The 25,049-nt window shown below is 38.4% G+C and overlaps 1 protein-coding gene and 1 long non-coding RNA gene across 6 annotated transcripts in view; both read right to left on the bottom strand.

The window, feature by feature from the left end:
• LOC140150539 (rho GTPase-activating protein 15-like) overlaps positions 1–25,049 on the bottom strand; it is a 129,994-nt gene that overhangs the window by 73,888 nt on the left and 31,057 nt on the right. The gene's annotated exons all lie outside the window — the stretch shown is intronic.
• Positions 699–12,580, bottom strand: LOC140150541 (uncharacterized). 3 transcript variants are annotated; one of them, XR_011858809.1, is made up of 5 exons: positions 12,424–12,580; positions 11,236–11,314; positions 2,558–3,730; positions 1,592–1,955; positions 699–1,104 (listed from the first exon to the last, which is right to left on the bottom strand). It is a non-coding gene; the product is annotated as an uncharacterized lncRNA (long non-coding RNA). The 3 variants fall into 3 exon arrangements; XR_011858810.1 differs by having other exon boundaries at positions 2,558–3,719; XR_011858808.1 differs by lacking the exon at positions 12,424–12,580 and adding an exon at positions 11,501–11,731.

Here is a 25,049-nt window from a genome sequence, read left to right as displayed (position 1 = left end):
TTTTTCAATAATATATTGATTTAGATAATGACAATAGATTTTTTTGGTTGCTACAACCAACAATACCTCATCTACCCTTAAGGTACACCTTACACTATGGATCAGCCGGTAAACATTTTGGTCTACAATTACTCTACATCATACATCAGCTAATCCCAAGGTGTGGTAGTTATAAGTGTCACTAATCTGAGAAAAAAGTGTGGGTCGTTAGTCCTAAGACTTGCTAGTCCGAATAAAAAATAGGGTTCTCTAAGCAAATATATTTTGGACTAAAATGAACCATAACCCGGAAAAACAGTGACATGATCGATGGGAATTATATAAATAAACATTATTTTTCATCAGGTTCGCTGTCGCAAATAATAAAGGAGACAAGTAGATAAAGTGATCCCGCCGAAATCGAACCCAGGACCTTAACCACTTGGCCACGGAGCTTCATGATTAGGCTGGTTGGAATTCAACCCATAAGCGGTCACTTAAACTTATCTGAACCATGTTATTATTTTTATGGCTAGCGAACCATATGTTGGACTAGTAATCTTCAGTACACATTGGTTTGCCTCAAGTTTGGTAGTGATGTAGTGCGATTTTGGTGGGCTCAGTATTGAATCGTGTGTGTTAAGTTAATTGCACAGAACGCATTACGCATAAGGGTGGTTAGCGTGGCACAATTGCTAAAAGACATTAACGCTACTACCTAACTTGATGTGAACCAAAGAATAGTGCCTTAATTCTACTTTTATAGATTGTAAGGTATGCTTAGTAGTGCATTGCACTTGTATGCATCAAATGTCAGTGTCACTTGTTGAGGTCCTTATTGTATTTATAATTGGAGCACACATTTACTAGTGCACTATGCATGTAGTTAGTTGATGCACCACAGAAATTACTATGCAAGTATTTAAGTTCTCATAAAATGTTCACCATCAACATAAAGATTTTTCTTCAAAGTTGAATTGTTGCCATTTCAGTCTGGCAACATGTTGGGAAAGTTTTGAATGAATGTGACAGATAATAGATGGCAGCTTTTGATTTCCAAATCATCATCCTCTGTCGTTTAAGAATTGTGCCATAAAGCCAGTATCCTCCGTAGTGCTGCTACACCTGGACATTGAAATAAAATGATTAATTACACGTTATTATCAGGAGCAATACTAATATCCTAAAATTGTAAGTATACTGTTTGTTGTGGTTTGGTTTGGTATTGAGACTGAAGACGAAGTGAAATTCATGTGCCATTTAAATGTGTCGTTTTGCTGGGTTTTTGGCCGAAAAAATGTAATGGTTATATAAAAGAAAGCACCTTGCGGTCTGCGGAGGCGTGTACGTATACAAACAGCATGCCACAACATACTGAGGTAGCTGTACACACAGATATAGGTATACTGAATGACTATTATGGACATAATAACTGTTAATGTCGGTGAGCAGGGCCCATACCTAATTACCAGTGGGCAGTTTGGCTGGGGATCCTTCATTCAATACATTGTAGCTGCAGCTGGGCTGGAGAAGGCTGTACACTAGTAAATAAGCATGGGCCTTAAGGCTGAAGCGAAAGGCATACAAATATGGTAACCAGATACTTACTTACCTTGTGAACAAGAAGAGTAGATTTGAAACTGGTTGAAAAGTTGTAGAGATGCTCTGATGTAATTGAGTTGTCATGAAGTTGGTACTGTCTGCGATTGATAGAGATGTAGTTTATACTGGCTACAGATGTAATTGGGGAGACATGGTACTGCAAGTAGTGCTTCTGCAATGCTCTTGTCCACCTTAGTGTGTACTGACAATGAGGAGTTAGGATTGATGCTTTCTTAGCATACTAATGACAGCTGTGTCATCGTGAATTAACTTTTTTTTATTGTTTATGGTGATACTTCTTAATGGTCTTGAATAATATAGTTAGCTTCCAATTTTGCAGTGAAATTTTAAGATGATTTCCCTTGCAGGACTACCTGTAGAAAAAAAACACCCAAAAACAGGGATATAGGAAAATGGAGACATTAGAAATTTAGTCCCATCAATATTGATATCCTACATATAGCAGGATTGAAATAGTTTTGGTGAGCAAATCCAATGTATTTTGTCTGACCGTTTTAAATATAAAAACAGGGAAACGCCACTTTAACATGGAACCATGGATGGATCCAAAAGGATACAACTCGGTCACATTAGCAATGGACAAAGTAAAAACAGGAAAAATGTGAAACAACATCCAATTGGGGTAATACATGTATGTAAAATGCAAATGGTATAAATAAAGTTAAAAACGTTTTGAAAAGACAAGAGTAATGACCTTTCTTTTTCAAGAGATTAAAAACAGAACCAGCTCTCAGTATACAACTTGTAGAGTCCAGCTGTAATTATTAAATGAGAAAATTCATGTACATGGGGTGAAGCCTTGGGATTTCTTTTTATAGAACTCATACCATCCCTCTTGTGTGTCAACTTTATTTGTCTCAATATTTGAGTGTAAACTGCCAAGTCACGATTCCCTCCGACATACCTTTAGCTAAAGCGAAAGGCATACAAATATGATAACCAGATGCTTACTTACCTTGTGAACAAGAAGAGTAGATTTGAAACTGGTTGAGAAGTTGTGAAGATGGTACTAGAAAGTTTAATTTGGTCAGTCGGAGATTTGTAGAGATGTAGTTGATACTGGTCAGATGTAACTGGGTTGGCATGAAGTTGGCACTGCAAGAACATGCAGTGCACCTGCAATGCTGTAGTTCATCTTAATGTATAGTGACATTGAAGATTCAGGATCAATGCTGTGACACTGTGTATTTTCTTGAGTTTGGACATTTTGACTGCTGATGGTGACATTGTGTTGTGTGCAACATATTAGTTGCAATTTTGTTGATAAAATACTAAATATAGAAATAGGCTTGGCATTCTGTTCACATTCTGTCATCTGTTCACATTCTGTCATCTGTTCACATTCTGCCATCTGTTCACATTCTGTCATCTGTCCGCTCACATTCTGTCATCTGTTCACATCATCTGTTCACATTCTGTCGTCTGTTCACATTCTGTCATCTGTTCACATTCTGTCATCTGTTCACATTCTGTCATCTGTTCACATTCTGCCAACTGTTCACATTCTGTCATCTGTTCACATTTTGTCATCTGTCCGTTCACATGTCATCTGTTCACATTCTGTCATCTGTTCACATTCTGTCATCTGTTCACATTCTGTCATCTGTTCACATTCTGTCACCTGTTCACATTCTGTCATCTGTTCACATACTGTCATCTGTTCACATACTGTCATCTGTTCACATTCTGTCATCTGTTCACATTCTGTCATCTGTTCACATTCTGTCATCTGTTCACACTCTGTCATCTGTTCACATTCTGTCATCTGTTCACATTCTGCCATCTGTGCACATTCTGTTATCTGTCCGTTCACATTCTGTCATCTGTTCACATTCTGTCATCTGTCCGTTCACATTTTGTCATCTGTTCACATTCTGTCATCTGTTCACAGTCTGTCTTCTGTTCACATTGTCATCTGTTCACATTCTGTCTTCTGTTCACATTCTGTCATCTGTTCACATTCTGTCATCTGTCCGTTCACATTCTGTCATCTGTTCACATTCTGTCATCTGTTCACATTCTGTCATCTGTTCACATTCTGTCATCTGTTCACATTCTGTCATCTGTTCACATTCTGACATCTGTTCACATTCTGTGGTCTGTTCACATTCTGTCATCTGTTCACATTCTGTAAAGGAATTAAGTTTGATCTTGTCAACATTCAACATTATATATGGAGAAATATGCTGAACATTCTGCTATCATTCTGTTGATGTACTGTAAATAAATGAGCTTGACATTCAGTTAAAATTCTATTCACATTGTGTATCAACAGGATTGACATTCTGTAGGTATAAAGGCAATTACAATATGTTAATAGTTTGGATAAAATATGCTTGCCATTCTGTAATAATCGTCCACATTCTGTACAGATAGGTTTGACATTATGCACAGTAATAAGAATTGGCATTCGAGATTCTGCATAGAAATATGTTTGACATTCTGTTAACATTTTAGAAATATGTTTAACAGTCGGCATAGAAATGGGGTTTACATTCTATAAAACATTTTACAGAAAATTAGGCTTAACATTCTGCTGACATTCTGAGGACAATAAACATAGAAGTAGGTCTGATATTTTGTCAACATTGTGTTCACATTTTGCAGAGAAAAATGCTGACATTCTGTGTACAAAAATCCACTTCATCTTTCTTTATGAAACTGATTGGGCATGTGATTTAGCATGTTACTAACTGTAATTTAGTTCAGTCAGCTTGTAATTTCTGGTCAGAACTGAGGATGACATACAACTCAGAAGACTGTATGTTAGGTATGTTTGCCATAAACACTTGTTTCACTGTTACATTGATTGTGGAAGAGGTTCCTATGATTTCATACAAAGAGCAACTGGTTCATGGTAGCTGAAATGTGATGCTAACACTGATGCATTATATTCTACAGGCATTGGCTTAATGTACACATGATCCAGCAGAGTTCCTTTAGCAGTGGTAGGAGAGGTTATCAATTGGTGATATGTCTGTAATGCATTAATTGGTGGTTTCTTCAGTAGATCATGATTGAAATCGCCCAAAATAACAACATAATCAACATCTAGCATCTCTATCTGGGTGCACAAGTTGTTTAGCACATCGGAAAGAACTGTAATGCTGGTACTGACTGGCTTGTAGACTGTCATGATAACAATAGATGGGTTGGCATTGGTTCTTATAGCAAGAATATCACATTCATCTACTTCAAGTGGTAGTGCAGTAAATGAAACACTCTCATGAATATACATTGCAGTACCTCTGCCTTTAGCATGTTCAGGTTGTTTTCTCATGGCAACAAGTTGATATGCAGGTATTTCATAGTTACTCATTTTATGATCAGTACTCAACCATGTTTCTGATAGGGCTATGATATGAGCTTTCCTGATTTCAAAGTCACATTTGATATCATCAATGTGTTTGGGAAGACTTTGTACATTGTGATGAACTATTATAAATTGTTCTCTGTGATTGGTGTGCAGAATCGGGTTAGCAACTGAAAGGTCACATGGTAACATATTTGATAAGTGCTGTTGAAGTGTTTCATTACAGAAAATTCTCTTTGGATCATAGTCTGAGAGATATAGACCAGTGAGGTGTGTGACACGACTAATTGCAACATAGGCCATGCATGCTTTTATTCCTTTCAACGAAATAACTGCTTGATCTGTTGACTGTCCTTGTACCTTGTGCATAGTGATTGCCCAGGCTAGTTTCAGTGGATATTGCTTCCGTATTCTAGTTTGATGGCCATATTCATCATGTATTTCAATGCTTTCTTTATGCGGTTTTATGACAACACAGCTAGCATATTCATTTGGTAGAGGGCTTTTTGTCTTGCATTTGCACCACACTTTGCATTATCAAATTGTACATAGATAGCACTTGGTTGATTGTTTGCATCATCAGGTAGGATCGATTTGACTGTGCCAGTGACTCCATTGCAAAGACCGTCAGGTACATCTAGATTTGTTGTAAGCATTACTCTAGCTTCCACTGCTAAGCATAGTTGAGATTGCAGCACTGTTTTACCAATTTCTTCAGACTTGTATGGTATTTTCCTGGTTTGACTTTGTCCTGCACGTTCTTTGATATCAAGAGCAAGGATGGTGGTTTTTGACTTGGAAGAGATTCTAGCATTGTTTGGTTATGTTTGTCAACATCTTTATTGAATGCATAGATATGAAGTGCTTCCTTTGGTGGAGTCAAATTTGTTTCAGATTCAAGTGTTCGTGACAAAAGCTTCCTATTATCATCTGGATTTATAGCATCACCTTTTTTTTTCTTTTTTTAAGCGATTAAGAAGTTGTGCAAATTCAAGATCATCTTGTTGACGCATGATTTGTGTGAGTTCACAGACTTGGAAATTGTCAGTCCACATGTCATTCAATGGATTATCATCAGGTACACATAATGAAGTGGAATTGATGGGTGGTATTTGATAGAAATCTCCGACAGCTAATACTGAAATATTGCTAAAGAATGCACGATCTGAAGCTCGCTTAATTTGCTGTAGTCTACCGTGAATGTATTGTAACTGCTTTTTGCTAACCATTGAGATCTCATCTATGATCAGTAACTGCAAGTGTTGCAACTGTGTACGCATAGTATTGAGTGACTCTTCTCTAAGTGGTTTGTAATCTTTAGTAGCATGGATACTGATATTCAGAGCAGAACAAATTGTTTGTCCTTCAACATTGAAAGCAGCTGTGCCAAGGTGTGCAACAACCAGTACTGTCTTTTCTTGTTGTGTTTCACGTAAGGTGTCAAAGATTTTCTCTGCATGATATCTGATACATCTTGTTACATGAGATTTGCCTGTGCCAGCTCCACCAGTGAGAAATATTCTGAAAGGTTCTGGGTTTTCACCATTCATTTTTTTCATACACCATTGGTGGACATACTTGAAAAGCTGTAACTGTTTATCATTGAGAGCTCTGATCATTGATGCAACTTGGTCATCTGAGGGAACTGATCTTATTGTTTCAACTGGTGATCGATATAGGTTATCATTGCATTTGTTGGATGGATTTGCTTGCAATTCAGGAATTTCAATTTCATTGAAATCATCATCAGATTCATTGTTTAACATGATTTTGTCTTCAAGATCATCAAGACGTTGCTGTTCAGCTTGTGGTGCTAATGCAGCCCATGCATCTTCAAGATTATCATTTGCATTTTGCAATTCATTCCATGCAGTATCTATTTTGTCATTGATAGGTTCATATTTCTTCATGTTGTCTTTGATGACTTGTTTGACAGATTTCACACCTTCAGGTGTTCTAACACAACCAGTGTGATAGTACAATGCAAAGCTTTCAAAATCTTCTGGCTTGAGCTCAATGTTACGATGTGGCAAGTACATGCGTATGATGTTCATATAGTACTTTTCAGGATCTTTTTCAAGCTTTATCTTTGGATAGCGTACAATTGCAGGTTTGCCTACACGTTCTATTGCAATTCCAAGATCTCTGCCTAGATACTCAAGATCATACTTTCTGCTTGTATTTCTTGAACTTTCTTCCTCTTCATCCGATTCATCATTACTAGCTCTGTTTCCAGTTTTTGATGATGCAAAGCTTAAACTTGATGCAAATGTTGCCAAGCACATGTCATTGAAATTGGGCATGTCAGGTCTGCCATAATACTTTTCAAGCAAATTTGTCATCCATACTGGCTCTGTGGGGTCTTTATTTTGCATCAGAGATAGTGGCAGTGATATTCTTTGACCATCTGGATCTGTCTGTACAAAAATGACTTCTCTTGTACAATCTTTCAAGTGCATGCTACATACTCTGTATATACTTTCCATAACACTTAACTCTCGACTGTGTAGATATACATTTCCAATTTTTCTCAGCTCTGTAATAGCATCACTATTGTCTTGTCTGGCTTCTTTCTGTGCATTTTTCAACAGATCACCTACTTGACGTTCAGATTTGGATAAATCTGACATGATATATTTGATACAACTATAAGCATCAAGTACAAGTTGAATGTCCATATTGCCATTCCAAGCACGTATCAGGTGAGGATTGTAGTTATTGATCAAAACTGCTGCAGGTTTTCTTTTCAGATAGATGGTAGATCGTGATGCGAGTGTTACAAGTGCCATTTCTAGTTCTGCTTGAGAAACATTTGCAGCATCAAAGATTTCAGTAACAGATGTCTTTTCTGTGATTTGTATATCTGGGTCAGTCAGAGTATCATGTATTTTCTGGATCAATTCTTTAGCTTCAATTGTTGCATCTGCCTCTCCTTGATCATCAAGTACATGTAATTCATCAGGAGTGTCATCATTACTTTCATCTTTATCATCATCTGAATCATCATATGTATCTAGGTTTCTAGCTATGAAAGTTTGTTCTGAAGGTGGTTTTGGAAAGTTGAATCTACATGTTTTGCCTGTTTTGCGACAAGACTTGGTATGATTCTTGCTATGCATTTGGCATGATTTGACAATTTCATGGAGTTCTGGATCATCATCTTCAGATGGTAGTTCACATGATACATATTTGTCAACAAATTCAACAATGTCACAATCTGATACATCATATACATCAGGAGCATCTTCTACCCAAACTAGCATATGAATGTGTGGCCAACCTCTCTGCTGGAATTCTGTACGATAAAAATAGTCAACAACTTTGCCAATAGGTTCAGCAGGTGATTTAAGGATATCTTTGATGTACTTTTTTACTCTGTGCTCAAACATTCTAGCAGGGGTTACTGTGTTTGAATAGATGTGTTCACAATGTGTATTCCAATCCATATCTTTGTGCTCTTCTGGTGTAAGAGGTTGTTTGCCTTGCTGTTCAAGAATTGCATTGTCAATTTCAATCCATCTACGGTCAGCAGCACTAAAGGTTAGAAACCATGTGGGAATGCCAATTTGTCGAATCATTGCAAATAAATCTTTGAGAGTTGCATCCCAATAAGATGGTGTTCCTCTTATTTGTCTCAAATATCGAAATGCTGAATCTCTTTCAATCATTTGTTTGACTTGATCTTTGTCTGCAAGCATGTCAGGTGTGATCGCTTTCCATCAGGAGTTTTGGTATGGCCTTGTCTCATAGCAATTGAAATCTGAGATGTTATCATGTTCAATTCTGTGGCATATTGAGCAAAGAAAATATACTGTGGATCACTAGCAAAGCGAGTATCTGACGAAAAAGATGTGCATTGAAATATCTGCTTGGAGAAACCTTTGGATTTCTTTGTTCTTTGTATGTATTCTTGCCATCAGGAAATTGAACTGGGAATGCTTCTGCTTCTACATTGAGAACACTGATAGGTCTGTTGCCTTCTGCAGGTGCAAGACTAAGTATGGAATCATCAAGGTGATCTGCCACATATTGTGTAAAGTCAACTGGCTGCAAACATGATATGAGTGGAACCGATGTGTGAGTGATATCATCATCATTGTCACTGTCATTCTGATTTGTTTCACTGTTTTCCTCATTGACATTGGCATCATCATTTTCACTGTCATTATGATCTGTTTCACAGTTTTCCTCATTGACATCGTCATCATTGTGATCATCATTGTCACTATCATTATGATCTGTTTCACAGTTTTCCTCATTGACATCGTCATCATTGTGATCATCACTTTCACTGTCATTCTCATTAGTTTCACAGTTTTCTTCATTGACATTATCATTATCACTGGCATGATTTGTTTCACACTTTTCCTCATTGACATCTTCATGATCATTTTCACTGTTATTCTGATTAGTTTCACAGACTTCCTCATTTGCATTTTCAGATTGATCTTGATGTCTTGTATTATCAATCTCGGTTCATGGGTTTCTGTGGATGCAGTTTCGTTAAATCTTCATCTTTGTTTTCATCATTTCTATTATGCACTGATTCAGAAATGTCATCTTCAAGTTCAGAGTCACTTATATCCATATCAAAAGGTTCTTCAATTTCAGAGTCACTGATTTCCATATCAACAGGTTCTTCAAGTTCATTTGTTATGATAGATGCAGTCGTACTAATAGTATCATTGATCTCATCATGGATATTTTCTGTTGCTATTTCTGAAGGTTCTTGTTGATCTGTGAGGTCTGCAATCTGATTTGGTTCCACGTTAATAATATTGTCATTTTCTGATTCCAAGCTTTCAGTATGTTCAGTAGCTATGATTGGATCATTGTCAATTGCATCCAATTGATTAGCATCTATATCAATGTCTTCAAACACTGGATTTATTTGCTTCAGTACATTGAGAGCTGTTCTGATCTTACTGGGACAAACTTGCTTGTACATAACGTGACCTTTGTATTGCAATTTACGTTTCAGTTTGACTCGAACGATACTGTCATCATTGGGAAGACGTGGCAATGCTTTTGCTGTACTATCTACATCAGATTTCACACAAACAACCTGACCATGGATACCTTTCTGACAACCTTTGTATAAAGGAACTAATTTCATGAAAGGAATCACAGGTGCAATCAAGTGTCTTTCAAGGATGTTAAGTTCTGACAATTCTGCAGGTTGTGGACACAGTTCTAGGTTATTGGCTTGTGATAAACGTGGCACTACATTCTGTTTGATGTTATTGTGACATGTTTTACAAATCCATGCAACAGTTGGGAGTGTTTCATAATTAGCATTGGATGGCAGTGCTGATAACAAGGTGGTTTTGTTATACTTTGCTTTGTTGAATGATACAACTTGATTTCTGAATAATGAACGATTGCATATAAGACATGCGTAGATTGGCTTTTCATTTTTGATTTCAGTCTTAAATTTCAGAACAACCTTTGCAATCTCACTTCTAGAAGATTCGTGAGAGGTTTTAGTTTGTTGGATTTGTCTAGCTCTTCTTTCAGGTTCTTGATAGGCTTCTCTCCTTTGGTTCAAAATTGCATCTCTATTTCTCAAGTAGTATATGCTCCTTTTAATCAACATCAAAGCTTTGTTTCTAATGTAATTCATCCTTTTCTTTTCCAGTATTGTATCATTGTTTTTTGTGTAGTTCTCTTTTCTGGTTTTCAATATGGATGATCTGTTTGATTTGTAATAGCCTTTTTTGCTGTTCAGTATCAATGACTTGTTTGTTTTGTACCTGTCTTTTCTATTTTTCAGTACAGATGGTCTGTTTGAGCTATAGTGGTCTTTTTTATTTTTCAGTACAGATGGTCTGTTTGAGGTATAGTGGTCTTTTCTATTTTTCAGTACAGATGGTCTGTTTGATTTGTAATAGCCTTTTTTGCTCTTCAGTATCAATGACTTGTTTGTTTTGTACCTGTCTTTTCTATTTTTCAGTACAGATGGTCTGTTTGAGCTATAGTGGTCTTTTTTGTTTTTCAGTACAGATGGTCTGTTTGAAGTATGGTGGTCTTTTCTATTTTTCAGTAAGGATGACCTGTTTGCCATGTAATGCGCTCTTCTCTTTTCTAGTATTCTCTCTTTGTGTTTGGCATAATATCTTTTACTCCTGGCTTGACATTTTGCTTTCTTAGTATCATATTCTGTCCAAAACGAACAACCTGGCTGATCATTATCACTGGAATTATTTAATTTATTTGTAAACTTGCACTGCATGCCTGTAGTAAGGCCCATAATTTCTGATACATTTTGACCGGACTTGTCTTGATCTATACATGGATTAGAAATAACACTTGGTACTGACCTTTCAATACTAGCTATAGTATGTACTGAACTTGTCTCATCTCTGTGTGCATCTGTGATAGCATGTGTAGAAGGTTGATCTGTCGATTCAATTACAGAAAGAACATTCATTGACGTTTGATTTGCAGATTCATTGCATTTATTGTTTGATTGGCATTCTGTATCACTTTCCTGACCCAAGGGGACAGGAAGAACCACTTCACGTTCATTCTTTGCTTGCGATTCAGTAAGGCATTCTGTAGGAATTTCTGTATCACGCACCTCACCCGAAGGTACAGGAGGTATCACTTCACATTCATTCTTTGCTTGAGATTCTGTATGAGATTCTGTATGCAATTCTGTATCACCCTCCTGAACCGAGGTTACAGGAGGTTATAGAGGAAAGTGGTGAAGAACACCAAGCAAGTTAGAAAAAGGAAAGTGGTGAAAGAACACCATGTAAGTTATGAATAGAAAGTGGTAAAAGAAAACCAGGCAAGTTAGGAAAAGAAAGTGGTGAAATACCACCAGATAAGTTGAAAAGAAAGTGGTGAAATAACACCAGATAAGTTGGGAATAGAAAGTGGTGAAATAACACCAGATAAGTTGGGAAAAGAAAGTGGTGAAATAACACCAGATAAGTTGGGAAAAGAAAGTGGTGAAATAACACCAAATAAGTTGGGAAAAGAAAGTGGTGAAATAACACCAGATAAGTTGGGAAAAGAAAGTGGTGAAATAACACCAGATAAGTTGGGAAAAGAAAGTGGAGAAAAATTCCATGTAAGTTAAGAAATTAAAAATGGTGTAAGAATGCCAGGTAAGTTAGGAAAAGAAAGTGGTGAAAGAACATTGGGTAAGTTAAGAGTGGATCAATGAATATATTATGTATGGGGAGGAAGAGTATAACACAGTGATGGTACATTATTAAGATGACAAATAAGTGGATTAGTCATAAGAAATGGGATTCAAACACAGATAGAACAATGAGAACAAAATAGAGTACATGGGTAGTTGGATGTGAAATGGATTGGTTGGTTAACAGGTGCATCATTAAGGCAGTGTGAAATGTTTATTTGACATTGTCAAATGTTTGAGCACATGTGGATAGGCGAGTGAATTAACGGATTACAAGTGGAAGAAGGTTAACCAGTGGGTAAAATGGAATATTATGGTGGTAAGATAGTGTTAGATGGGTGGATGATATACGTACCATTAATGTTGGTTTACAATAAGCAAAGTATAATTCATAATGTCCCGATTTCATCAACAATGAAGGATGTATTCGTCAGATATTGTTTGGTAAGTAGCGATGATAACCGGATTACCATAAACCAGGGTTGATCACATACAAAACATCAGATTGATATGAAAAAAACACAGAAATAAACAAGTATATTAGTACCTTACGTTAACCACATCTTTTAGTATATATATTGTTCCAAATCCGAACCATCATGGATTGGTCCACCACTGTTTAAACTATAATGTCTTTTAACATTTGTGTTTTTTTTTTAAATATTTTATCTTGCCGGAGACTCGCTGGTCGGGTATCTCCGTGTCCTAGATTTTACACTGCCAGTTTGTATTTCTATATGTATTTTATTGTTGCTATATTTATTTTATTCATGTATTATTATTTGTCTTTATATATGTAATTAATGAGAATAAACTGGCTGATTTAATAAAAATTAATAAAAAGGATTACTGCAGATTACCTTTTGTTTAAAATATATTCATATAGTGCAGGGTAGGCCTACACCAGAATTTTACACAACACACATGTACAATTGGTCTAGCATAGTTTGCCGTGATCAATGGTTTGTAGAAAAGCCGAAACAAGACACAATACTTAAATAGAACCATAGCCCATTGTGTATAAACTTTAGAAACAATTTTTTTTCGAGAAGAGAGTGAGATAGAAAATCAGTCTGATGCCTTGAACCAAGGCTAATAAAAGCGAAGAGGATTGGTGCATTTACAAATTTACTCTGTACTGGACTAAAAGTGATACTTACCTTGCGTTTTTCTCCTCTCGCTTCTTCTTCTTTCATCTCTTTTCTTTCTGTCTTTCGAAGGCATACTGAAAACTTGAGAAATGATACAATATAAATTTGAAATGTGTTGTATTTGTAACAGGTCATGGTCAATACCCTCAGTGCACCAGTGACCATCCTCTATTGTTTTGTATTGTCATGCTAAAGGTCGATTGATAGATGTACATGTTTAAAGCAGCATAATTTAGGAATACACTTTTTGCTTTTTTTTTACAAATGTCGGATAAAAACATGGCACTTGGATATATACCTTATTTACAAAAACCCAGTGTTAAAATTAGGCATGAATTTCTGATTTGTATCTAGGCCAAAAATTCGCCCGTGACCTTTTTTGGAATTAACTTTTTAGCGTTTCAAACTAATATAGTTTGCTAAAGAAAGATTTGCCCACCTCCAAGGCACATCGTGTGGATTACAGTTTTGTCAAAATATCTGTTTCGATTTTCAACTTTTTTCACTTGCTGAGCACTGCCAAAGTGTCCACCTCAGTACATGTACTTGATTTGTAATATAAATCCAGGGGAAATAATCGATATTTCTACTGTGGCTTGAAATATCCTCCATCCATGGGTACATTTGTGAGTTGATTGTAACAAAATGTAATCGGAATTGAAAAATGGTGCAATCAAAACTATGATATATAGCCCTTTAATTATGATACATGTGTTTAAGAAAGTTGAGAAATATTTTTCATTAGCGAATTATTTGAAGTCTGGAAATCAAAAATCAACTAGAAATGTTAATGCCTCCACCATGGGGCGAATTAAATGTGTACATATCTTATAGCGCTAAAAGTCAGAGTGGTAAACAAACAAAAATATGGGCAAAAAATTATTATAATAGTCACATAAATAAGATTCAAATAGTGTATAGGGAATTCCATAAACATGTAGAAAAGTTGCAACTTTCGCAAAAGGCAGTCCCTGCAGATGACCCCAAAATGACCTTCTAAAAATTTGACTCTAAATGTTGACTGTTCCTACCAAGTTTCAAGCACATACGACCAATTTTTATTAATTTGATCTCAGATGACCCCTTGGTGACCCCAGATGACCCCAAAATGACCTTCCAAAATCTTGGCTCTAAATGTTGACTGTCTCTAGGTTCCAGAGTCCTTCTCGCTTGGCCCTTATAGGTGTTGAGAAGTATTCAACTAGAACTAGAACTACCCACCAAGTTTCAAGCCCATATGACTTATTAATTTATCCTCAGGTGACCCCGGATGACCCCAAAATGACCTTCCAAAAATTTGGCTCTACATGTTGACTGTACCCACCAAGTTTCAAGCCCATACGACCAATTTTATTAACTTGACCTCAGATGACCCCGAAAATGACCTTCCAAAAATTTGGCTCTAAATGTTGACTGCACCCACCAAGTTTCAACCCCATACAATTGCTAGCAATTTGACCTCAGATGACCCTGGATGACCTCAAAATGACCTTCCAAATATTTGGCTCTAAATGTTGACTGTACCCACAAAGTTTCAAACCCATACGACTTATGTTATTAATTTGACCTCAGATGACCCCTTGGTGAACCCGGATGACACCAAAATGATCTTCCAAAAATTTGGCTCTACATGTTGACTGTACCCACCAAGTTTCAAACCCATATGACTTATGTTATTAATTTGACCTCAGATGACCCCTTGGTGAACCTGGATGACCCCAAAATGATCTTCCAAAAATTTGGCTCTACATGTTGACTGTACCCACCAAGTTTCAAGCCCATATGACCAATTTTATTAACTTGACCTCAGATGACCCCGAAATGACCTTCCAAACATTTGGCTCTAAATATTGACTGCACCCACGAAGTTTCAAGCCCATACGACAATTGCTAGCAATTTGACCTCAGATGACCCTGGATGACCTCAAAATGACCTTCCAAATATTTGGCTCTAAATGTTGACTGTACCCACAAAGTTTCAAACCCATACAACTTATGTTATTAATTTGACCTCAGATGACCCCTTGGTGAACCCGGATGACCCAAAAATGATCTTCCAAAAATTTGGCTCTATATGTTGACTGTACCCACCAAGTTTCAAGCCCATACGACCAATTTTATTAACTTGACCTCAGATGGCCCCGAAATGACCTTCCAAACATTTGGCTCTAAATGTTGACTGCACCCACTAAGTTTCAAGCCCATACGACAATTGCTAGCAATTTGACCTCAGATGACCCTGGATGACCTCAAAATGACCTTCCAAATATTTGGCTCTAAATGTTGACTGTACCAAGATTTTCAACTTCTTATGCTAAGCGTGCCTTCTCAGTTGCCGCTCCCACACTATGGAATAAGTTACCAATTCATATTCGTCAAGCACATTCTCTGAACTCATTCAAATCGCAACTCAAAACTCACTTATTTATTTCAAATGTCATTTAATATGTATTTATTGTTTGTAGTGTAAGTTTGTAGTTTAAGATAGCATTTATTTTCTTGTTTGTAAAGGGCATAGAGACATGTTTTGTTTATGCACTTAAAAGCGCCTCCATATTATTATTATTATTATTATTACCCACAAAGTTTCAAACCCATACGACTTATGTTATTAATTTGACCTCAGATGACCCCTTGGTGAACCCGGATGACCCCAAAATAACCTCCCAAAAATTTGGCTCTACTTTTATTAACTTGACCTCAGATGACCCCGAAATGACCTTCCAAAAATTTGACTTTAAATGTTGACTGCACCCACCAAGTTTCAAGGCCATACGACAATTGTTAGCAATTTGACCTCAGATGACCCCGGATGACCTGAAAATGACCTTCCAAAAATTTGGCTCTAAATATTGACTGTACCCACCAAGTTTCAAACCCATACGACCAATCTTATTAATACGACCTCAGATGACCCCTTGGTGACCCAGGATGACCCAAAAATGACCTTCCAAAAATTTGGCTCTACATGTTGACTATACCCACCAAGTTTCAAGCCCATACAACCAATTTTATTAACTTGCCCTCAGATGACCCCGAATGACCTTCCAAAAATTTGGCTCTAAATGTTGACTGCACCCACCAAGTTTCAAGCCCATACAATTTTTAGCAATTTGACCTCAAATGACCCCTTGGTGACCCTGGATGACCTCAAAATGACCTTCCAAAAATTTGGCGCTAAATGTTGACTGTACCCACCAAGTTTCATGCCCATACGAGTTTTTGTAATTTGACCTCAGATTGACCTTTGACCTCAGTATATGACCTTGAACCCCACTCAAAAAATTGCCAGAGTTTTTGACCATGACCAATGGACCTTGTTTTAAAAGTGATGAAAATGACCATCAGAAATAAGGCCAAGTAAAATAAAAAACATGTTTCACGTCCGGTTTTTGAAAAAAGGAGGAGGGGCCTTTTTATTTTTTATCGCAGAATCGATGTAAATACCCAGTGGCCATGGCAGAAATTTTTTCGGGGGGGCATTGGGGGCAAAGTGAATTTCAGGGGGGCAAAATTGGAAAATTTTGCCCAAAATTGCCGCAAAAAGTGGAAATTTACGTGATTTGGGGGTTTGGCCATAAACTTGTCAAATATTCCAGTGAAATTATTAATCCATGTTCATAAACATATTCTAAACACACTAGCAGTGCAGTGGTGGTGAGTTGTGAGAGGTCAGGGTTAGTCAAAGGGTATTAAATCATAATCATGATTACTGGCACTTTTACTGCACTCGTGGGAAATTTTGCAAGGACCAGAAGAAACAACCCATTCAGTGATTTGCTCATCAAAATTCAGATTTTGGTACATTTGTCATTGTCATAAATGTAAACATAGCCTGCTAGTTGTTCAGCCGAAAGCCGTGTATTTAAGAAAAAAATAAGGAATTTAAATGAACCTGTAATTTAGATACTGACAGTATCTAAATCAGCAACATGTATTCGAATGAGGCTTTAACTTCGTTAAAATGCAAAAAATTGGCACAAAATTGACCAGGGGTGTACATGTAGTACCCCCTAAAATGAAAGAATTTAACAGCAAAAATGAAGGAAATGGCATTATTGACAAATTGGAAGTCCTATTCAAATACATGTAGGCCTAGATAATTTCTCTACTTTAACATAAGTACAGAAATTACAGATTTGTGCAAAATGTCTTAGTTTTTTGCTTTTAAAATACGTGTACCTACATTGTATGTTAGTAGCCTATACATATGATGACAGCATAAACAACTTGATGAATATGATCTTCCAAATCAGATGAGCAAAATAGCTATGCAACATTAGATTCAGGAAGGGGCATCTGGGAGCGTGGGTCAGCTGGATCTTTTTATTTTATTTTAATGTTGGCCTATACCTAAAAATTTTATTTTGTCTCACTAGTGGGCAAAGTTTGTATTTTCAAAAATTCCCACCCCGCCTCGATATCACATGGTGTGCTGTGCCCTAACTCTTTGTACTGTAGTTGCGGCTACCCCAATGACCCCCCATTTTTTCCTAGAATAGTATCATCAAAATGCCACAAAATAATGCCGAAACTTTCAAATTCTCTTATTTCAACAAATTTCTACTGAAAATTTGAAACAAGAAAATAGAATTTTGCTCCAGTTTTTCAATTCAAAATTCTCTACCCGATGGCCCCTGCTTAAAAATGTTTATACCCACTGACCCCTTTTTTTTAAATATTATATCCATTGAACCTATTTTACATTTTTATTTGTACCCAATGACCCCCTGTTTTGTTAAATAACATTTTGCACCGCTACAGTACCTGCTTCGCGAGGCCGGTAGGCACATAAAGTTGAGGCCCCTCGGATGTCATGTCTGAATGAGCAAATCACAGAGGGGGCCCACCCCCAGAAATAAAATGGGGCAGCAATGCAAAGAGTAAAGTGTCTTTAAAATGACTTACAAATGGGACAAAAAATGGACACTATGGGGATGAAAATTTGGCTTTGCCCCATCACACCAAAATCCTAGTACAGGGAGCTATTATGGTGATTTCTTTTTGGTATTTATCATCTAGGCCTACTACTAGAAAGTATAAAATTCAAATTGAGAAAATATTCTAGGTTGTAGGCCTACTACCAAGATCCAGCTTCTGTTAAAGTACTACAATGTATTGTAGTCAAACCGCTACGTGAACGAGCTAAATGCCACAAGACACGTCCATTTTCCGAGCAAAAATCCCCCCAAAATCATCAATTTCATTCATTTTGCAATCTAATTCTGGCCGATCTGTCGTTATCAAATAAACTAAAAACTTAACGCCGAAACGTTTGGTAACATTCTTCGTTGCAAAAACATATTTACGGCAAAATAAATACAATTTAAAGAAAAGAATTTCAATGTATACTCACTCTGTTACTCGTGTCTATGTGGAACAACTTCATCCACCGTTTTACTCGGTATCATCAGCCGCGAGCCGGCCGGCTACCAGCAGATCAATCAGACAACTTCAGTTTTGAAATCCGTTGCTCTGGGCTGAATGTGAAGCAGGACCCAACTCCAAAAATAGACTTCTCAATCAGGCTAAAGTGTATTTTCCAACAAACAAACAAATAAATATCCAAGATCCGAGATGATGATGCAGATGATGAGATTTATATACGATCCCGAATACGATCCGCGTGTCGTTGATTTTTAATCGCTTTCCCACGCCACGTTCAATGTTTTTGTTTACGCTGCAAATCTGGTCGGAACTGGTCAGAACCCGGCGTCCAGAGCCGCGTGACCTGTATTATACTCAATCGCTAAGCGACGAACGATTGGTATTGAGACGAGTAAGATAGCGCGTTATTCTCAACACAACAAAAAACCTCTCAACAAAAAAAAAAAAAAGTAATCGCTATCGTTCAGCGATGTAGTATAAAATTCAACTTTATGTTCAGTATTTTAATACCATACAACCATGCAAGGGACGCACCATTAGATATTATCGGGGGGCTAGGGAGTTTTTTGAAAAAAAAGTTTTGCCTCTCTGATGAGTAAAAAAAAATTACCTCACTGATGAATAAAAAAAAAAAAATTGCCTCACTGATGAGCAAAAAAAAAAAAATTTCCCCTACCCAGCTCTGTATAAAGGTATACATTAAAATTGAAAAAGACAACTTAAAAAGACAACAACAAAATTTTGCCTCCTAAGGCAGGGGAAAAAAATTTCGCTGCCTTCGGCGGCCGAAAAAAAAATTCTGCCTGACTCAAACTCCCTAGCCCCGCCCCCCCATAATATCAAATGGTGCGTCCCTAAGGGGCTGTAATAATTACTGAGCCCTGGGGAGGGTAAAATTGGGGTCGGGGCAAACCTTTTGGCGAGCCGAAGGGGAGGGGCAAGCAATTTTGGCCAGCCGAGGGGGGGGGGCAAGTGATTTTTGGCACACATTCATGGAGCGCCTTTTAAATATAAAAAGGCTTAGAAAAACCGTACGGAAATGCTTTAATATGCAAATTTTCCTGCTTGCTGCGCTCGCAACATATACCTAGACCATTTAAGGTTTACAAATTGGGATCCCCAAAATTTGGCATGTGTAAGGGGGGGGCAAAGAATTTTTGGCGGGCCGAGAGAGGGGGCAAGCGATTTTTGGCAGGCGGGGGGGGCAAGTGATTTTGGCGAGCCGTTAGAAAAATTTCCCCCCCCGGGCTCATATGAATTATTGCACAGCCCCTAAACGGGTATTAGCGCTCTGGAATATCAACTTCAGAAAAAATGCATTAGTATACGAACGCAGGGCATTGTAGCTGACTAGCTGCTTTATTTACCGAGTAACGGCCGGCCCTATGTTTTAGCGTTTGGGGCCCTGGGGCCCATATTATGTGATATATGGGGCTCATATGTAGGCCTACATATAACAATGCAGTTCTCAGGAGCAATCTGTGTACAAACTCTGAGCCCTAAGCTGCTTTATATGATGAGAAACGGCTGGCCCTTTGTTTTAACATTTGGGGCCCTGGGGCCCATTGTATTTGACTTATGAGGCTCATGTACATATGTTCAAGTATAATTCTCTAGTTCTATCAGTAGACTAAAGCTGGCCATTGCAGCTCCTATATATTTTACTGAGTAACGGCCGGCCCTATGTTTTAGCGCTTGGGGCCCTGGGGCCCATATTGTGTGATACATGGGACTCATATATACAAATAACAATATAATACTGAAGACCATTTAGTGTACCAAATCTGAAACATGTAGCTACTTTATTTGCTGAGAAACGGCCGGCCCTTTGTTTTAACATTTGGGGCCATGGGCCCATAATATTTGACTTATGAGGCTCATGTACATATGTTGAAATATAATTCTCAAGTGCTATCAGTAGACTCAAGCTGGGCATTGCAGCTGCTTTATTTACTGAGTAATGGCCGGCCCTATGTTTTAGCGTTTGGGGCCCTGGGGCCCATATAATGTTACATATGGGGGTCATATATACATATGACAATGTAATACTGAAGACATATCTGTGTACCAAATCTGAAACCTGTAGCTGCTTTATTTGCTGAGAAACAGCCAGCCCTTTGTTTTAACATTTGGGCCCATGGGGGCCCTAGCCTTGTACATCTGGGACCAAAACGGGCAAAAGGCACATCTACAACTTAGGGCTCATACATATGCCACATATGAGCCCTAGTGATCTTGTACTTTTAGAGCTAGGCTTGTAAATCTGTTGCACCATATTTTAACATTTGGGCCCCTGGGGTCCATCATATGGGGCCCTTGTATATTTGTAAATATAGAGTACCCCTAGGGCTATCAGTGTACCAACTCAGGGCCACGAGGCTGTTTTATTTGATGAGAAATGGCACGATTGGTATTTTTACATTTGGGCCCCTGGGGCCCGTGACCTTTGACCTATGGGGCCAAAATGGGCAAAAGGCACATCTATGGGGTAGGGCCATTAAGTGTGCCAAATATGAGCCATGGGGCCCTTGTAGTTTTGGAGATAGTCCTGTTAATATGAAGCGTGAGAAGAAGGAGAAGGAGAAGGAGAAGGACTAGAAGGCTATATATTTGTACACAAATACGGCTATACCCGCATGTTATCGGTCTACCCAAACTTACAGTCCTTATTTGCTGAGGACTTAAAATAAAGAAATTGTAAAAAGTCGCCCAATTGGGCAGAAAATGTGTAAAAAGTGAAAATCCAAGTCACAAGCTTTAATTGAATGTAGGTTGCACTATCGTAGCACTTAAAATAAAGAAATTGTAAAAAGTCCCTTTTCCAGAGGGAGTATGTAAATTAGATGGAACAGCCATTTCAGAGGGAGTATATAAATTAAACGGAACAGCCTTTTTTGGGGACATTTCAGAGGGAGTATGTAAATTAAATGGAACAGCCAATTGGTAATAGTCTCTCTTACTCACAGTGAGGCTATGCAATTTGATTCAGGGAAACTATTCCAGAGGGAGTATGTAAATTAAATGGAACAGCCATTTCAGAGGGAGTATGTAAATTATACGGAACAGCCTTTTGGGGGCCATTTCAGAGGGAGTATGTAAATCAAATGGAACAGCCAATGGGTATGTAATTTAACTGGAACAGCCTTAACGCTTCACGCTGGTATTTCCAATTATGATAATACGATCTGTCTGTTTAGTCCCTACGTGTGTGAGGTGGATGGGTGTGTGGGTGTTAGTAACAATATACTTCTCAGGTGCTATCTGTGTACATATTCTGAGCACGGAAGCTGCTTTCTTTGATGAGAAACGGCCGGCCCTTTGTTTTAACATTTGGGGCCCTGGGGCCCAATATATATGACTTATGGGGCTCATGTACATATGTTAAAGTATGATTCTCAAGTGCTATCAGTAGACTCAAGCTGGGCATTGTAGCTGCTTTATTTACTGAGTAACGGCCGGCCCTATGTTTTAGCGTTTGGGGCCCTGGGGCCCATATTATGTGACATATGGGGATTATATGTACATATAACGTTATAATACTAAAGACCTATCTGTGTACCAAATCTGAACCATGTAGCTGCTTTATTTACTGAGTAATGGCTGGCCCTATGTTTTAGCATTTGGGGCCCTGGGGCCCATATTATGTGGTATATGGGGCTCATATGTACATATAACAATGTAATTCTCAGGTGCAATCTGTGTACAAACTCTGAGCCCTAAAGCTGCTTTAATTGATGAGAAACGGCCGGCCCTTTGTTTTAACATGTGGGGCCCTGGGGCCCATATTTTTTTACTTATGAGGCTCATGTACATAATGTTGAAGTATAATTCTCAAGTGCTATCAGTAAACTCAAGCTGAGCATTGTAGCTGCTTTATTTACTGAGTAACGGCCGACCATATGTTTTAGCGTTTGGGGCCTTGGGGCCCATATTATGTGACGATGGGGTTATACATACATTTGACAATATAATACTAAAGACCTACCTGTGTACTAAATCTGAACCCTGTAGCTACTTTATTTGCTGAGAAATGGCCGGCCCTTTGTTTTAACATTTTGGCCCCTGGGGCCCCTAGCCTTGTAAATCTGGGGCCAAAACGGGCAAAAGGCACATCTACAACTTAGGGCCCATACATATGCCATGTATGAGCCCTAGTGATCTTGTACTTTTAGAGCTAGGCTTGTCAATCTGTTGCACCATATTGTAACATTTGGGCCCCTGGGGCCCATAATATATAACATATGGGGCTCTTGTATATTTGTAAATATAGCGTGCCCCTAGGGCTATCAGTGTACCAACTGAGGGCCATGAGGCTGCTTCATTTGATGAGAAACGGTGTGCTTTGTATTTTCACATTTGGGCCCCTGGGGCCCGTGACCTTTGACCCCTGGGGCCAAGATGGGCAAAAGGCACTTCTACGGGATAGGGCCCATAAGTGTACCACATATGGGCCCCAGGGCCTTTGTAGTTTTAGCGCTAGCCTTGACAGAATGATGTGTTTGATGGAGAAGGAGGAGGAGAAGAAGAAGGAGAAGAAACCAAACTAGAAGGCTATATATTTGTACACAAATACGGCTATACCCGCATGTTATCGGTCTACCCAAACTTACAGTCCTTATTTGCTGAGGACTTAAAATAAAGAAATTGTAAAAAGTCGCCCAATTGGGCAGAAAATGTGTAAAAAGTGAAAATCCAAGTCACAAGCTTTAATTGAATGTAGGTTGCACTATCGTAGCACTTAAAATAAAGAAATTGTAAAAAGTCCCCTTTTCCAGAGGGAGTATGTAAATTAGATGGAACAGCCATTTCAGAGGGAGTATGTAAATTAAACGGAACAGCCTTTTTTGGGGACATTTCAGAGGGAGTATGTAAATTAAATGGAACAGCCAATTGGTAATAGTCTCTCTTACTCACAGTGAGGCTATGCAATTTGATTCAGGGAAACTATTCCAGAGGGAGTATGTAAATTAAATGGAACAGCCATTTCAGAGGGAGTATGTAAATTATACGGAACAGCCTTTTGGGGGCCATTTCAGAGGGAGTATGTAAATCAAATGGAACAGCCAATGGGTATGTAATTTAACTGGAACAGCCTTAACGCTTCACGCTGGTATTTCCAATTATGATAATACGATCTGTCTGTTTAGTCCTACGTGTGTGAGGTGGATGGGTGTGTGGGTGTTAGTAACAATATACTTCTCAGGTGCTATCTGTGTACATATTCTGAGCACGGAAGCTGCTTTCTTTGATGAGAAACGGCCGGCCCTTTGTTTTAACATTTGGGGCCCTGGGGCCCAATATATATGACTTATGGGGCTCATGTACATATGTTAAAGTATGATTCTCAAGTGCTATCAGTAGACTCAAGCTGGGCAATGTAGCTGCCTTATTTACTGAGTAACGGCCGGCCCTATGTTTTAGCGCTTGGGGCCCTGGGGCCCATATTATGTGACATATGGGGATTATATGTACATATAACGTTATAATACTAAAGACCTATCTGTGTACCAAATCTGAACCATGTAGCTGCTTTATTTACTGAGTAATGGCTGGCCCTATGTTTTAGCATTTGGGGCCCTGGGGCCCATATTATGTGGTATATGGGGCTCATATGTACATATAACAATGTAATTCTCAGGTGCAATCTGTGTACAAACTCTGAGCCCTAAAGCTGCTTTAATTGATGAGAAACGGCCGGCCCTTTGTTTTAACATGAGGGGCCCTGGGGCCCATATTTTTTTTTTACTTATGAGGCTCATGTACATAATGTTGAAGTATAATTCTCAAGTGCTAACAGTAAACTCAAGCTGAGCATTGTAGCTGCTTTATTTACTGAGTAACGGCCGGCCCTATGTTTTAGCGTTTGGGGCCTTGGGGCCCATATTATGTGACGTATGGGGTTATACATACATTTGACAATATAATACTAAAGACCTACCTGTGTACTAAATCTGAACCCTGTAGCTACTTTATTTGCTGAGAAATGGCCGGCCCTTTGTTTTAACATTTTGGCCCCTGAGGCCCCTAGCCTTGTAAATCTGGGGCCAAAACGGGCAAAAGGCACATCTACAACTTAGGGCCCATACATATGCCATGTATGAGCCCTAGTGATCTTGTACTTTTAGAGCTAGGCTTGTCAATCTGTTGCACCATATTGTAACATTTGGGCCCCTGGGGCCCATAATATATAACATATGGGGCTCTTGTATATTTGTAAATATAGCGTGCCCCTAGGGCTATCAGTGTACCAACTCAGGGCCCTGAGGCTGCTTCATTTGATGAGAAACGGCGTGCTTTGTATTTTCACATTTGGGCCCCTGGGGCCGTGACCTTGACCCCTGGGGCCAAGATGGGCAAAAGGCACTTCTCGGGGTAGGGCCCATAAGTGTACCACATATGGGCCCCAGGGCCTTTGTAGTTTTAGCGCTAGCCTTGACAGAAT

This window comes from Amphiura filiformis, chromosome 4, assembly GCF_039555335.1.
Source record: "Amphiura filiformis chromosome 4, Afil_fr2py, whole genome shotgun sequence".
NCBI lineage: Eukaryota > Metazoa > Echinodermata > Ophiuroidea > Amphilepidida > Amphiuridae > Amphiura > Amphiura filiformis.
Note: the sequence above shows the minus strand (reverse complement) of the source record. Positions and strands in the feature narration are given on the sequence as shown.